The 11900-nt window shown below is 42.4% G+C and overlaps 1 protein-coding gene and 1 long non-coding RNA gene across 28 annotated transcripts in view; one reads left to right on the top strand and one right to left on the bottom strand.

Moving 5' to 3' along the window:
- The first annotated feature begins 22 nt into the window (after positions 1 to 22).
- LOC110355789 (uncharacterized) lies at positions 23 to 10965 on the top strand. The gene is made up of 4 exons (XR_002408696.2): positions 23 to 564; positions 3474 to 3549; positions 4099 to 4231; positions 4725 to 10965. It is a non-coding gene; the product is annotated as an uncharacterized LOC110355789 (long non-coding RNA).
- GNB1 (G protein subunit beta 1) overlaps positions 10177 to 11900 on the bottom strand; it is a 28910-nt gene continuing 27186 nt past the window's right edge. For 17 of the 27 annotated variants that reach the window (XM_065037435.1, XM_065037446.1, XM_065037441.1 and 14 more), the window contains one exon: positions 10177 to 11887. The gene's annotated coding sequence lies outside the window, so the exon portion shown is untranslated. The remainder of the gene's footprint in view (positions 11888 to 11900) is intronic. The other 10 variants (XM_065037453.1, XM_065037448.1, XM_065037454.1 and 7 more) reach the window with 1 other exon arrangement.

Below are 11900 nucleotides of genomic sequence, written 5' to 3'. Positions count from 1 at the left end.
CGCTGCGCATGCGCCCTGTCACCTCCGGGTGTTCTCTGTTTTTGCAATTAGAAACTACCCAGAGAAGGAATTAAAGCCCAGCAGAAGTTTGAAAACGCCTTTCTGTCCTCGATCTGAAACCGAATTTTGAGCAAGGGTGGGGGGGAGAAAAAAAGAAGCGTTTGGTTTCGGTGCGTGTGTTGTATTGAAATCATCAGGAACTTGGTCACAAACTTGAACAGAGGCAGCAAGAGGCTCCTTATAACTGCGAACAAGAAAACGATCCTTCCCAGCTACCAAAATCAAGCAGGGTTTGTAATTTCTACATTGCATTTTCAACCGTTCTACTTCAAAGAGCTCAAAGGTACAGCTCACTGGCCTGTCCATCAGGCTAAACCCACCGAGTGGGAACGAGTTACACCACTGGAGAATGCGGTCATTCGGGAGATTTTCTTTTCCTTCTTCCTTCATGTAGAAAATTATGTTTTGAGGAAACTGGGGAGCTGCAAGGAAGCGACAGTCAGTAACTGGTGAGACAAACTTGACAAAGAGGAAGCAGTTGCTACATCTGGGGAAATACCACGGGTAAGGTTACACCATTTCATAAAAAGTGCAGTATTTTGAGGCACAATTGCTCTTCCCTCCTCCCTCCCAACAATGTTAAGAGCCTGGCCTGCGTGAATTCAGGAAACAGTGCACAGTTCTATGAAGCCGACACTACCTTGGAGACTGAAATACCTTTCAGGTGCTGACAGAGATGTTCGGGCTGTGAAGGGACAACACCACAGGGCACTAGGGAGGAACGTAGCACTAATTTGTTCAAAGCCAAAGCATTAATCTCCAAAGCTGCAGTAAAATAGCACGTTCAGCAGAGAGGAACGATGTTCACATGCGGTGCCTTTGTCCTGTCCAGACCCAGTTCCTGACTACAAAGCTACCCAAGGAGTCCGTTTTCATTTCAGTGCGCTCTTGGGATGAATTTTTCCAAATTCGTTAAGGTGAAAGAGATAAATCGCCACTAGAACCAATTGCCACTAGAATATATTTGCTGTTAAAATATAAACATTCTGAAGTGGCAGGGTTTTTTTCCAGACGCGTAGTAACTTCATAGAGTTGCTCAACGTTTTGCAAGAGGCACAAACACGGCAGCATGATGAACACTTATCCCCATTAACTGGTGCAGATAAGGCTGCTAATCAGCTGAGCCTATCCTATTTATAAAAGAGCTGCGGTTACAAGAGCAGCTCTGAGCTGCCCAGGTTCAGCAGCGACCTTGGAAACTCTTTTTGCTGCTCTGGATGAACGTAACAGGCGGTAACAGCCCAGCCCTCCTTTACGTACTGACGTGCTGTGAGAAACAGAAGTGTCTTGTGTCACTTTTGAGCACGTCCTCCCTCACACCACGGCCAGGACGGTGCAGCTCAGCACTCCCACCCACCTTGTGCTTCCTTCCTCCCAGGGAAGACACTGGGGAGAAATAAAGAGAAACATCAGCACTAACGTTGAGAAATAAGCATAAAAACCTGCTGCTTTTTTCTGTTAAGGGTCTCAGGTCTGTGAAATATAGTTTGACTGGCTTTAGATTAACATATAAAAGATAAGTTAACAAAAATGCTCTTGCTTGTTTAACTAATTGCACAGAAGAGCGGTGCCTGGTACAGAGAGGCTCTCGTCAGTCTCCAGCTACCACCCAAACCCACCTCCAGCAGAAGCTATTTCCACCAAACCGGAAACAATTAACTAATTTTCTCTATTAGCACCTAACAGCGTGGAAGAATGTAGTTCTCACCTCTCAAATTTAATTTCAAACAGCCTCTGATGACTCAGAATTCCTAAGAAATCATGAGAAATAAAAACCTACCACAGAGTTTGAATTCTGATGGAAACGGTGGCTCACGAGCGTGGCAAACAAGCCGTTTATCAGTGGCCACAAACTACAAAGCCACTGACAGACAGAAACGTATGCGACAGAATCGCATTTGTTATTCAGACTGATTAGAAAACACCTCCAGTTGTTCCATAAATGTCATTATCCCGATTTTCAAGATAAAGATTTAATTGACTTGCACAAGGGTTAATAAACGTGTGGCACAGCTGAGATAAGCAATCGGGAATGTTGGCGTGTGGCCCCACACAATCCACTTGACAATATAGATCGTCTTTGATAATGTCAGGACAGGACTGAGAGCTTGTTGACAGCCAATAAAGAAAACTTAGGGAACAGGGAGTGGAGAGATTCTGGCAAAATCTAATGGGTGAAGAGCAGCACCAAAGTGCGCACCCAGGACTCACCTCCTGCCCCGCAGCAGGATTTGGAGAAGAGACAGACTGCAGAGAAGGGCTTGGGATGCAGCTTGGGGTGTTTGGGAGGTGTTCCTGCCTCTCCCTGCCTGCCTAATGGAGTCTGGGTTTCTGCACCTTCAAAACAGATAAAATAATTACTTCTCTCTTTATCTATCTTGTCAAGACCGTAATCTCACTGCTACAGGAAATGCCTCTTTGCACGTCCCTGAGCAACGCGCTGTCCATGCTTTATGGATTTCCAGTTGCTATCCTAAAACAATAAGAGTTAAAAAGCAGGTCTACTGTTCATAGGAAGCTCTGATTCTCCTTAGGAAAGCAGCTTGATTAGTTGGAAAATTTAAAACCTTCTAGTTGCTTCAACTTCTCCGGAGAAGACTTAACTGCAATTGCAGTTGCTTCCTGCTCCCAAGCCACCAGAGCTCCCAACATTTGTGACACGAATGTAGGAGAGACCTCAGAACCTGGCCCTATGGAGTTCTATAATAGTTCTCTCTCAGTATTTCAAGGAAAACGGGTCTATTTGTATCACCTAGGCTGTCATTGGAACACACCCCAACAACAGAACAGCTAAAAGGTACTGAAATTGCAACTTCAGCTACTCGTTGGCTGGTGATAGTGGGGGGAGCTGGTTGTTTTGGGCCCTTTACTTGCCAGAAGCCACCCAAGGTAAATATCTTGCTGTAACAACAGAGGAAGTTGGGTCATGAGCTTTCATAACTGCCCAAACTTTGAAAAAAGCCTGATAAGCAGCAGCAAAGAAACAGGATGAGAGTTTCTGTACATTCGATTCCTCTTTGTTGTCATGTGTTATTCAGTCACATTGCCATCTGGAGACCGTTGCGCAGCTACGGAATGATTTTAGATAGCGAGAGGCACAAGTTCACCAAATAGCATGAGAAGTAAAATGGCCAAAGCCTGTTCTTCTTCTGAAAACAGAAACACATAAAAACAGTTGGTGTGATCAGTAGAACACAAATGCAGAGGAAACCAGTCTGGAATCCAAAAGCCTCGATGTAAGACAGGGTTAATTCTGAATACAGGCCTTACATCACACCCTGCTAACTGTCACAAACAGAAATGGAAAGAGGTTCGTCTCTGCCAGCTACTGGGTCATTTGCATTAGAATTCTCTATACCCCAGCATTATTAATATTCTTCTTTTCATGTATTCAGCTCCCTTGTATTTTGCAGATGCTCAGATCACAGATGCATTTGAAAACCCTCCCGTTCAAAACCTTTGTTCCAGTTCTCAGAAAGCCCCAGAAAGGTGAGGAATAAATCCTTTTCCTTTGCACAAAAAGGACATCTACCTACCAAATACCCCGTATTAAAAGAACAGCCTGCTCTATAGTTAAATGATCCTTTTTCTTCATAGAAAAGAGCAAGGTAATTTTTCAGATAAAAGAATGACACACACAGGAGATCTGCACCTGCGTGTACAATAGCTTGGGTGCAATTACTGCCCTGCTGCCTCAGCCGGAAGGCTCAGAGCAGCTGTGGCCCCAGCGAAGCCCTTGCTCTAAGACTAGAAAAAGCACCAGAAGGAAGCACCGGACTTGTTCTTGGGATGACTAACTAGCTACACTTCAGCGCCAAATTTACCTTCCCTCTTCATTCACAGATGATTTCCAAAATACGGTGGTCAGGCAGCTATTTAAAAAAAAAGTCATCCAAAATAACATCCTTTCATGATGCCATCTCCCACCAGGCCTGTGTCCCCACCGCATTCGCCCTGGTAACTCTCTGTTCCTTAAAGCCTGTGTTTCCTTTTAAACTGAGTAAATATATTTTAGTCTGATTTCCTCCTCTATTGCAGGGCAATGAGCTTCCCAGCATTTCCAGTTCTGGCACTACTCTGCACTAACCTTCGAAGATTTCAGTGAGCATGGCTGGATCGTGATTTCACATCCTGTTTTGTCTCTAAGCGTTCGCCTGTTGTGAGACAGCAGGTTAGTTATTCAGCAAACATTTCAGTAATCAGTGATGTTTATTGGACAACTACTAATCACAGGAAAAGGGGGCTCGGTGATACCTCGATAGGTCACACATCGCTCTGCCCCAAGGCAGGAACAGTTTTATCCACGTCACGTCATCTGCCAAAACTGTTCCTAAGGTTCGCTAATGGAAGAAACACTATAGCAACCTAAGGCTATATATTTCAGTGTTACTCATAACTATTACATTAATAAGCTTTTTCTAGTGCAAGACTTCTTGGTACATTCTGAACTCCCTTTGCTTTTTGATCTGTTCATCAGGGACATGGACAAATATTATATCCCATTAATTCTAGCAGCCTTTTACACAAAAACTTATGTTTCTTCTCAGTCTTTTCTTTAGATTGAAACAATTCTATTGTTTAAACATACCTTACATAGCAAGATATCTACACTTCTAGTATTCTCCTTGCTGGATATTTTCCAATTTATCCACGTTTCCTTGCAGAACAGCACCTGAAACCGCAACCATTACACTGTCTGAGGAGCTACCACTGCATCAGAACCTGCACAGAGGTGGGCAGGGAGCACAAAATCCTCCAAACCAGGAACCAGCAGCTGTAAAAACTGCAGCAGTGCCCTCTAGCGCTTATGCGATGGTGCAAAGTTCTTAATTGAAGTTTTTAATTAAAGGTGAACGTTTAAACCAAGCTCAGTAGCACAACTTACACAGCCTGCAACAGCAGCCTGGCCAGATGGACACAACTCACCTTTGGGTCTTTTGCAGACAGTTCCCTGCAAGCAGTTTTTAGGAACACACCAAAGCTTGGCTTTGCTGTTCCGTTACACATCAGCTGCAAAGATGGAGAGTACAGAAGAAATAGTATTTCCTCACCATACTTCATATCTATAAATGAACATAGAAGGTTCAGGCAAACAGCATGTTTTGCCACGGCATCTAAAAGAGAGAAGGATGCACCAAGAGTTTGTATTGTAGGTTTTGCAAAAGAGTGTTGTCTGTAAGAGTTTTCCCTGACAACAGCAGGTGTATATCCCCAAACACTGTGAAATACAAGTCCAGTTACAAGGTCCCAGGCTAAACTGGGCAGCAGCACCAGTTGGCACTAGAAGCTGCAGCCTGGGACAGACTCAGCACCCGGATCCACTGGACTTCAGGTGCTTTTCATGCTGATCACGGGAAGACATCCTGCAAAAGTTTGTGTGAAGGCAAATAGATCAGTTATATTAATTTGCAAGATCATACCCCAATATATTCTGTGCGAGCATAAGTGTGTCAGTACACGGGTCCCTATAGGAGTAGTTCACCTCACCAAGTGACTCAGAGTTGAGAGCATCATGTTACTCATATCCAAACTGCTGTTTTCTTCACATTTTAAACACATTCTGCTAACATGGTCAATTACATGATATTAATTCATAAGAGCACAATATTTTTTGTAGATAGGAGTTTAAGGGGTTTTTTTAAGGCTTTTTTTTTGTGAATAGAAGTTCAAGTTTTAGCTCTAGCCATTCTGAAAAGGGCAGGGTACAAAGTAGAATCACTTGCAGACTGTTTCACCAATGGATCCTAAATAGCACTGGACTAGAATACAAGTTGCTGGCTTTGTGACATGGAAAAGCGGGGAGAGGAGAGGAGAGGAAGGAAAGATCCCAGTAACTCTCAGATGTGATGCAGCTGCCCTGTTATGTAACTTCTCAAAGAGCCCAGACCATTATTTTATGGTCTGGTCTTCCTCCACAGAGCTGAATTTCCCTCCTGCAAAGCATTAAAGCCTCTCAAACAATACCAAGCAAAACAGGACTATCATCTGAGCAGGAGGAACAGGCTCATAAATCCACTTGGTATGATTGCAGAGGATGTCCTGTGAAGAACTCAGCCAAACACAACTCCTAAAATTATCTCTCTCTACTAGAATAAACTGTAAAATTAAGAATATTTGTGATTTATCTGGCTTACAGCCTAACGTATTACGGTTGACATTTCCTCCAACAGCACGAGAACGTCACGCTAATCCCACCCTGATGCTGTTGCCATCTTTGCTGCTCACTCATGTGATTCCGCATGGTGGAAAGCGATGGCAACTGCCCAGACTCATCAGCACGAGCGGATGCGGGACAGGAAGAGCGAAGGCACGGGAATATTTTCCTCGTGGAACACGGGAGCACGGGCCAGGGAGCCCGTCTGTGCTCCAGTTTTTAGTGGAGAATGAGAAGTTAGCCCTGTTAACTTGAGCTCTACAACCCAGTGAGGAACTTTCATGTTTACCAGGATCAGCGCTGAGGAGGGAAAACTGCCTGGCTCCCATCCGGCCTTTCTGGTTAAGTTACTCTTGGCGCGTAGAACTGTGACAAGCTTCAAAGAACAAGAATGATCCTCTTGCTTGTGAAAGTTTAACCTTCAGCTTTTATAAGCTGTTCTTTGAAGTCTCTCTGTTATTGCTCCATTTCCTGCCACCACGTGTGATGCTATCACTTGACTGAAATAAGACATGGGAGGAGGGAGACAGAACTGCTCAACTGAATCATTTTCTTAATTTGATCATCAATTTTCGGAACTGTCACTGGCACCAGCCTGGCCAAGGAATCTCATTTTCCTCCATGAACAGCCTGAGCTCTTTGGCCTTCATTTGCGATTCAGTAAACCTCATACCCTGGGCAGTTCTTTCACACGACTTGACTGCACGAACTGGGGACGAGACTCAACAAGCTTTTCAGAACGCAGTGGGTTAAACACACATCTGATGAAGTAGGAGATGAAATATAGAATTGTTCAATTAAGTGATGCAGTCATCCTTGGAAAAGCTCCCAGATCTCTCACTAGTGCACACTGGTGTCCATCACTCCCAGAGCTGTCATTCCTTGAATACTTATTGTTCATTCAAGAGCTCAGATCCCCACCAGGCAAAGAACAGCAAAGCACGCACAGGGAAAAAAAATGCAAGAAAACATATTCCAAATATTTTTGTTTGTTGTAAGGAGAAGACTGAAATAACCTTCCATGGAGCAAACTGTAAACTGTACCTAGACCACTTCGTCCACTGTTTAATGTCCTCTGGGTACTAACGTGGTATTCTGAGCAGCTTTAGTGAACAAGAGAGCACAGTGCAAAAAACCTTGCGGTTATAAAGCTTGGGTAACTTTAAATGTCAGATGTTGCCAACCACTCACTCTGGATCTTGTCTTGTTCTTCCCATTGGATTAAGCACCAGCTTTGGGGAGCCAAGGATCAAACCTGGCTATTCCTATTGGACCTTATTTCAGTTTTGTTTATAATATCACAGGAAGTAAATCACTAAAAACAATAAGGAGGCATGGTGAGAAACCAATGGAAGTTTAGATAAATATATGCAGTTACATATTATTACAGTATGACTCACTCTGTCAAGCACCAGCCAGTGTAGCAAAGGATCTGCTGCTGCCTACTGGCTCTTCACTCAACAGGAATCCTTAGTTAGCAGAGGAGGCAAAAAAAGATAAATTAGAATCCTATAGATCTTAAAGTATGTTTGCTTTTGTAAACAGCGACTTGGAATTTATGTGATGGTTCTATCAGATATAATATCCATGGTAGCAATGCTCATTTCCAGTGCAGAAAGGCGCTTCACCGCTGGATAGAATTAGACGTCAGAGTCTGATCTCTGCACAAATACCTTGTCAATCAAAATATCTTCATTAGAAACTCCAGATCCCACTTCCTACCTAAAGCAGAGGAGGGAGGCTGAAAAGAGCAAGCACTTGGGATTGAGTTGTGACAGGGGGTGTCAAAAATGTTAAAGAGAAATACTGGGGGGGTGGGGGGCGGAGAGAAGTGCAGGGAATTACTGAAGCTTTTCTAAAGAAGAGCTGGATTTCAAGTTGCCTAAGAGACCCTGCTCCAGTTCACAGTGGCTGATTTTAACCTCGCCACCTCTGCCAGCTCAAGTTTTTACATCAAAATAATAGAAAACAAAAGTCCCTATGAAAGTGAACATTAAGAAAAACTTGGTTTATTTGTAAGTCTTTATGGAAAAACCAGAACATCTGCAGTGAACTCTGAGGATGTCTGAAGGAGGGGTGACATGTACTAGGAACACACTCTGCAGCCAAATCAGCGCAGGCTTGTCACATACATTCCCTTTCCACTGACCATTCCACTGTGTTTTGTACCACCAGAGGGAGCTGCACTGTTTGTACCGTACATGCCATTTTCATGAGAGGTCGGCATTTTATCATCCTTTTTAAACAGGCTTTTTCCTCCCTTATCTATTTAAGCCTGGAATTACTTATATGAGTATTTTGCAGGGCCTGTGTCCTAAAGGGTGAGTTTTTAGCAGCCAGCTCCCTAAGCAAAGAGATCACCCAACTTTTAGCCACATTTTGTGGCTTGTTTTCCCCACGCCTGTGACATGCTGGGTATTTTTACAAATACGCTGTGTTACTATCCCCTACACGCTTTCCAAATACTCCTTGGAGACTTTTTTAGTATGGACATTTAAAGAAAAAGCTCAGTAAGTTTCAGAATGATTCAACTTTGCCTGCCTTGAACATCCATTTGGATGGGCCCAGAGTATCATGCTCTGGAACACAAACTCCTCCTCTGGGACCCCACAATTTGACAATAGTTGACAAAACCTTTGGAATCGCCATGGGAAGCGTGAGCTCAAGCCTTCCTGCTTCCACTGAATTGATTTAACCCATAGAGTAAGCGCTACATAGAATGTGATGAAGTCAACCCAGATCCATTTTACTATAGACAAAGTCACATATGAAACATCCACTGGAATACAAATGTACCACGTGAGTGGAAAGAACAGCTTTACCATTTGGAATTGGGAAAGAATAAATTTGAATTCCCAAATTTAAGCATTTCCAGCCGTGAGCTCTTACCAGTGTTCTGCCGTCCAAAACCCAACGCTCACAGCTACCGACTGCTCCTTATGTCATCATCATATTTTCCATACTCACAGCTTTTAAAACCTTCTCCATTGAGGCTGAGAACTTCCATGTTTGGTATGAAACCAAGCCATGGCACTGGAATTCCTCTTGGTTGATGTGAAATGAGGGAAAATCCACTTTTGTTTGGGCCAGAACAAGAGACAATAATTTACCCACCAAAAATACAAACCAAAACCCTCAAGCGGGCCAATAACAAGCTGTTCAACCAATTGCCTTTCAACACCTCTTGTTTCAGGAATTTGCTTCTGTGGGTATAAAATCCATTAATTTTTTTCTTTGTTCTTACTGAGCACTAAACTGACAACTACTTACCCTTCTCAATAGCTACAGCGAGGACAGCTAACAATGACAACAGGTCCTCAAACGGCAACAACACAAGATGTTCCACCCAATTCTCTTCCTATTAAAGGACACAAAAGTTTCAAGTTAAACATTTTGCTCTGATTTCCTACTTCAGGTGTCAGACTCTTTAACATTCCACACGGCATGTTTGTGATGTACATCACAGGAGTCACGCCGGCTGCTTCCGCTGGGAGTTTGAGCTAAGGGAGCTACCAGCAGTTTTTGATTAAGCTCTAGAGTAGCTCTGGCAATCCAACCAAGAAACATCCACCTTCACTGGTTACAAATGGAGGGAGCGCCATGCCTGCGGGCACCAGGCTCCACATACCTGCCGTTCAGTGTTAGCACATACTGCACATTCTCACGTACATTTTCTGATGCTGCTGGTGACACTTCCAAATAGTGAAAATTCGTGAGGGTTTTAGTTCATCTTCCAGCTGCTTTTAGCTCTAAAACAAAACACACATCCCTTCACATGAAAACACCCTTTAACACACTGCATACTCTGCCCAGTTAGCCCTTAAACATCCAAACCATTTAAAATACCAAACAATTTGTTTTGGGGCAGCACACACTTCTCTGACGTTTATTTCATAACTCGGATCCTGCCAGAAGACATTTTGTGGGTTGGACAATAAGCTGCAAAACAGATCAGCCAAAACTCATGTCAAACTGCTTTATTACATCTTAAATAACATTACATTTTAATATAGTATCTATCTTGCATCCAGCTTTCTTGAAGTACACTGACTTTAAAATTAAATACAAAAGGTGAAGAGGGATACAGGGCGTGGAGAAAGCTCTACAGAGTAGTTTCATGAGAGAGAGTAAGAGGGAATTCATCTTTTATGCCAAATCCAGGCCTAACGCACAATTACAGCACATTTTTGTACAGAATGTTGCAGAAAAAACAAAATGGAGAAAAGCTACTACTGCTGCTAGGAAGGAGCATTTCTGGATACAGTGAGAAGATAGGAAAGTTTAACAGAACAATCTGCTGTCCAAACACTGCTGCTTTTAACATTTTATTTGAAAAGAAAGCCAGGAAAACCTGCTCATTACAAAAATGACTCTGATCAGATGCAAAGGACTCATCCTACAAGAGGAACTGGCTGTGAGGAACTGATTTATAAAGAAGATGGTCTAGGTTCCCTCCTCCCACACCCCAGAATCTTTGACAGCGATTGTTTGAACAGGCTGTTTCTTTAAAAAAAAAAAGTGACTTATCACGCTACTCCAAAACGTGCATAGCTTGGTACTCGAGTTCTTCAGAGATTTATGCACAGAGTAGCAACAATAAATGAATACAGCGACAATGGTTACAGTTTTTAAACAGGTTATTTCTTCAAAGAAAAAACATCTAAGGACTTAGTCCAATATGCACTTTTTAGCATTTCTACAGCATGCGATTCTAAGAGTAAACCCACCCAATATGGCAAACAATCAAAAAAGGTTTTTTTTTGTTTAACTTAGAAAGTTCAAGATCATTATTTTCAAAACATTGATTTGTACATCATTTCATACACAAAGAATTGACTCGATACCCAAGTGTAGGATAGGTCTCTTTTGAAAACAGAGATTCCTGGTTGTTGAGACTTGTAGGATAGTGTCAGGATATATAAACTGCCCTTTCAAGTGGACAAAACCAAAACAGATTAAAAAAATCAGTGTGGTGAAAAAAGAGGGGGCAGGAGGGACCAAGGATTGCATTTGTTATCCATAAAAGGTGAAAGGATTCTTTAAACAAGCATTCATTACCTTTTACAGCATGTGCTTGGTTACCTTACTGCTTAACATTATCCTATATATGCCAAGTTTTGTGCAACAATTATCTGTGATACTAGAAAATAAAATAAAAAAATCAGAGACTAAATTTACAGCGTTAACAACCCCCAGATGCTCTGGGCTAGGACTCCCTTGTTTTGCTCAATTAAATACATAAAGAAATGTATTTAAAAAGGAAACTTGAAAAAAATCCTGCTACAAACATGACTTTAAAATTTGCAAGTGTGTGAGATAAAGTCCTTAACTTCAACTTGGAAACTACAGTGAAAGCTAACTGTTTCACAATTACGCTCAAGTTTATTTTCTGGTCATGCTTTATGATAGTGTTTGATTTTTAAATTCTCAAGACAAAAAAAGAAAATACTATGGTCCCAAAAGGAATGCACAATTTCATTTTGCTTACAACACAGAAATTCTTCTTGGAAAGGTAATTGTGCTCTTCATTTCAGCAACAGGAAACGGAAAAGATCTTGCCCTTTGAAGTTGGGGAGGATGGGGGTCCAAGTTAGTATGGTTGGATTGGATATGCTATCATTTTTAATTTTCAACCGTTGGAAACTTCTTCCAGTCATGGAGTCCGCCGCTCTTCTGGCACACAGAA

This window comes from Columba livia, chromosome 21, assembly GCF_036013475.1.
Source record: "Columba livia isolate bColLiv1 breed racing homer chromosome 21, bColLiv1.pat.W.v2, whole genome shotgun sequence".
NCBI lineage: Eukaryota > Metazoa > Chordata > Aves > Columbiformes > Columbidae > Columba > Columba livia.
The sequence above is the reverse complement of the archived record's forward strand: the minus strand, read 5'-3'. Positions and strand labels throughout refer to the sequence as shown.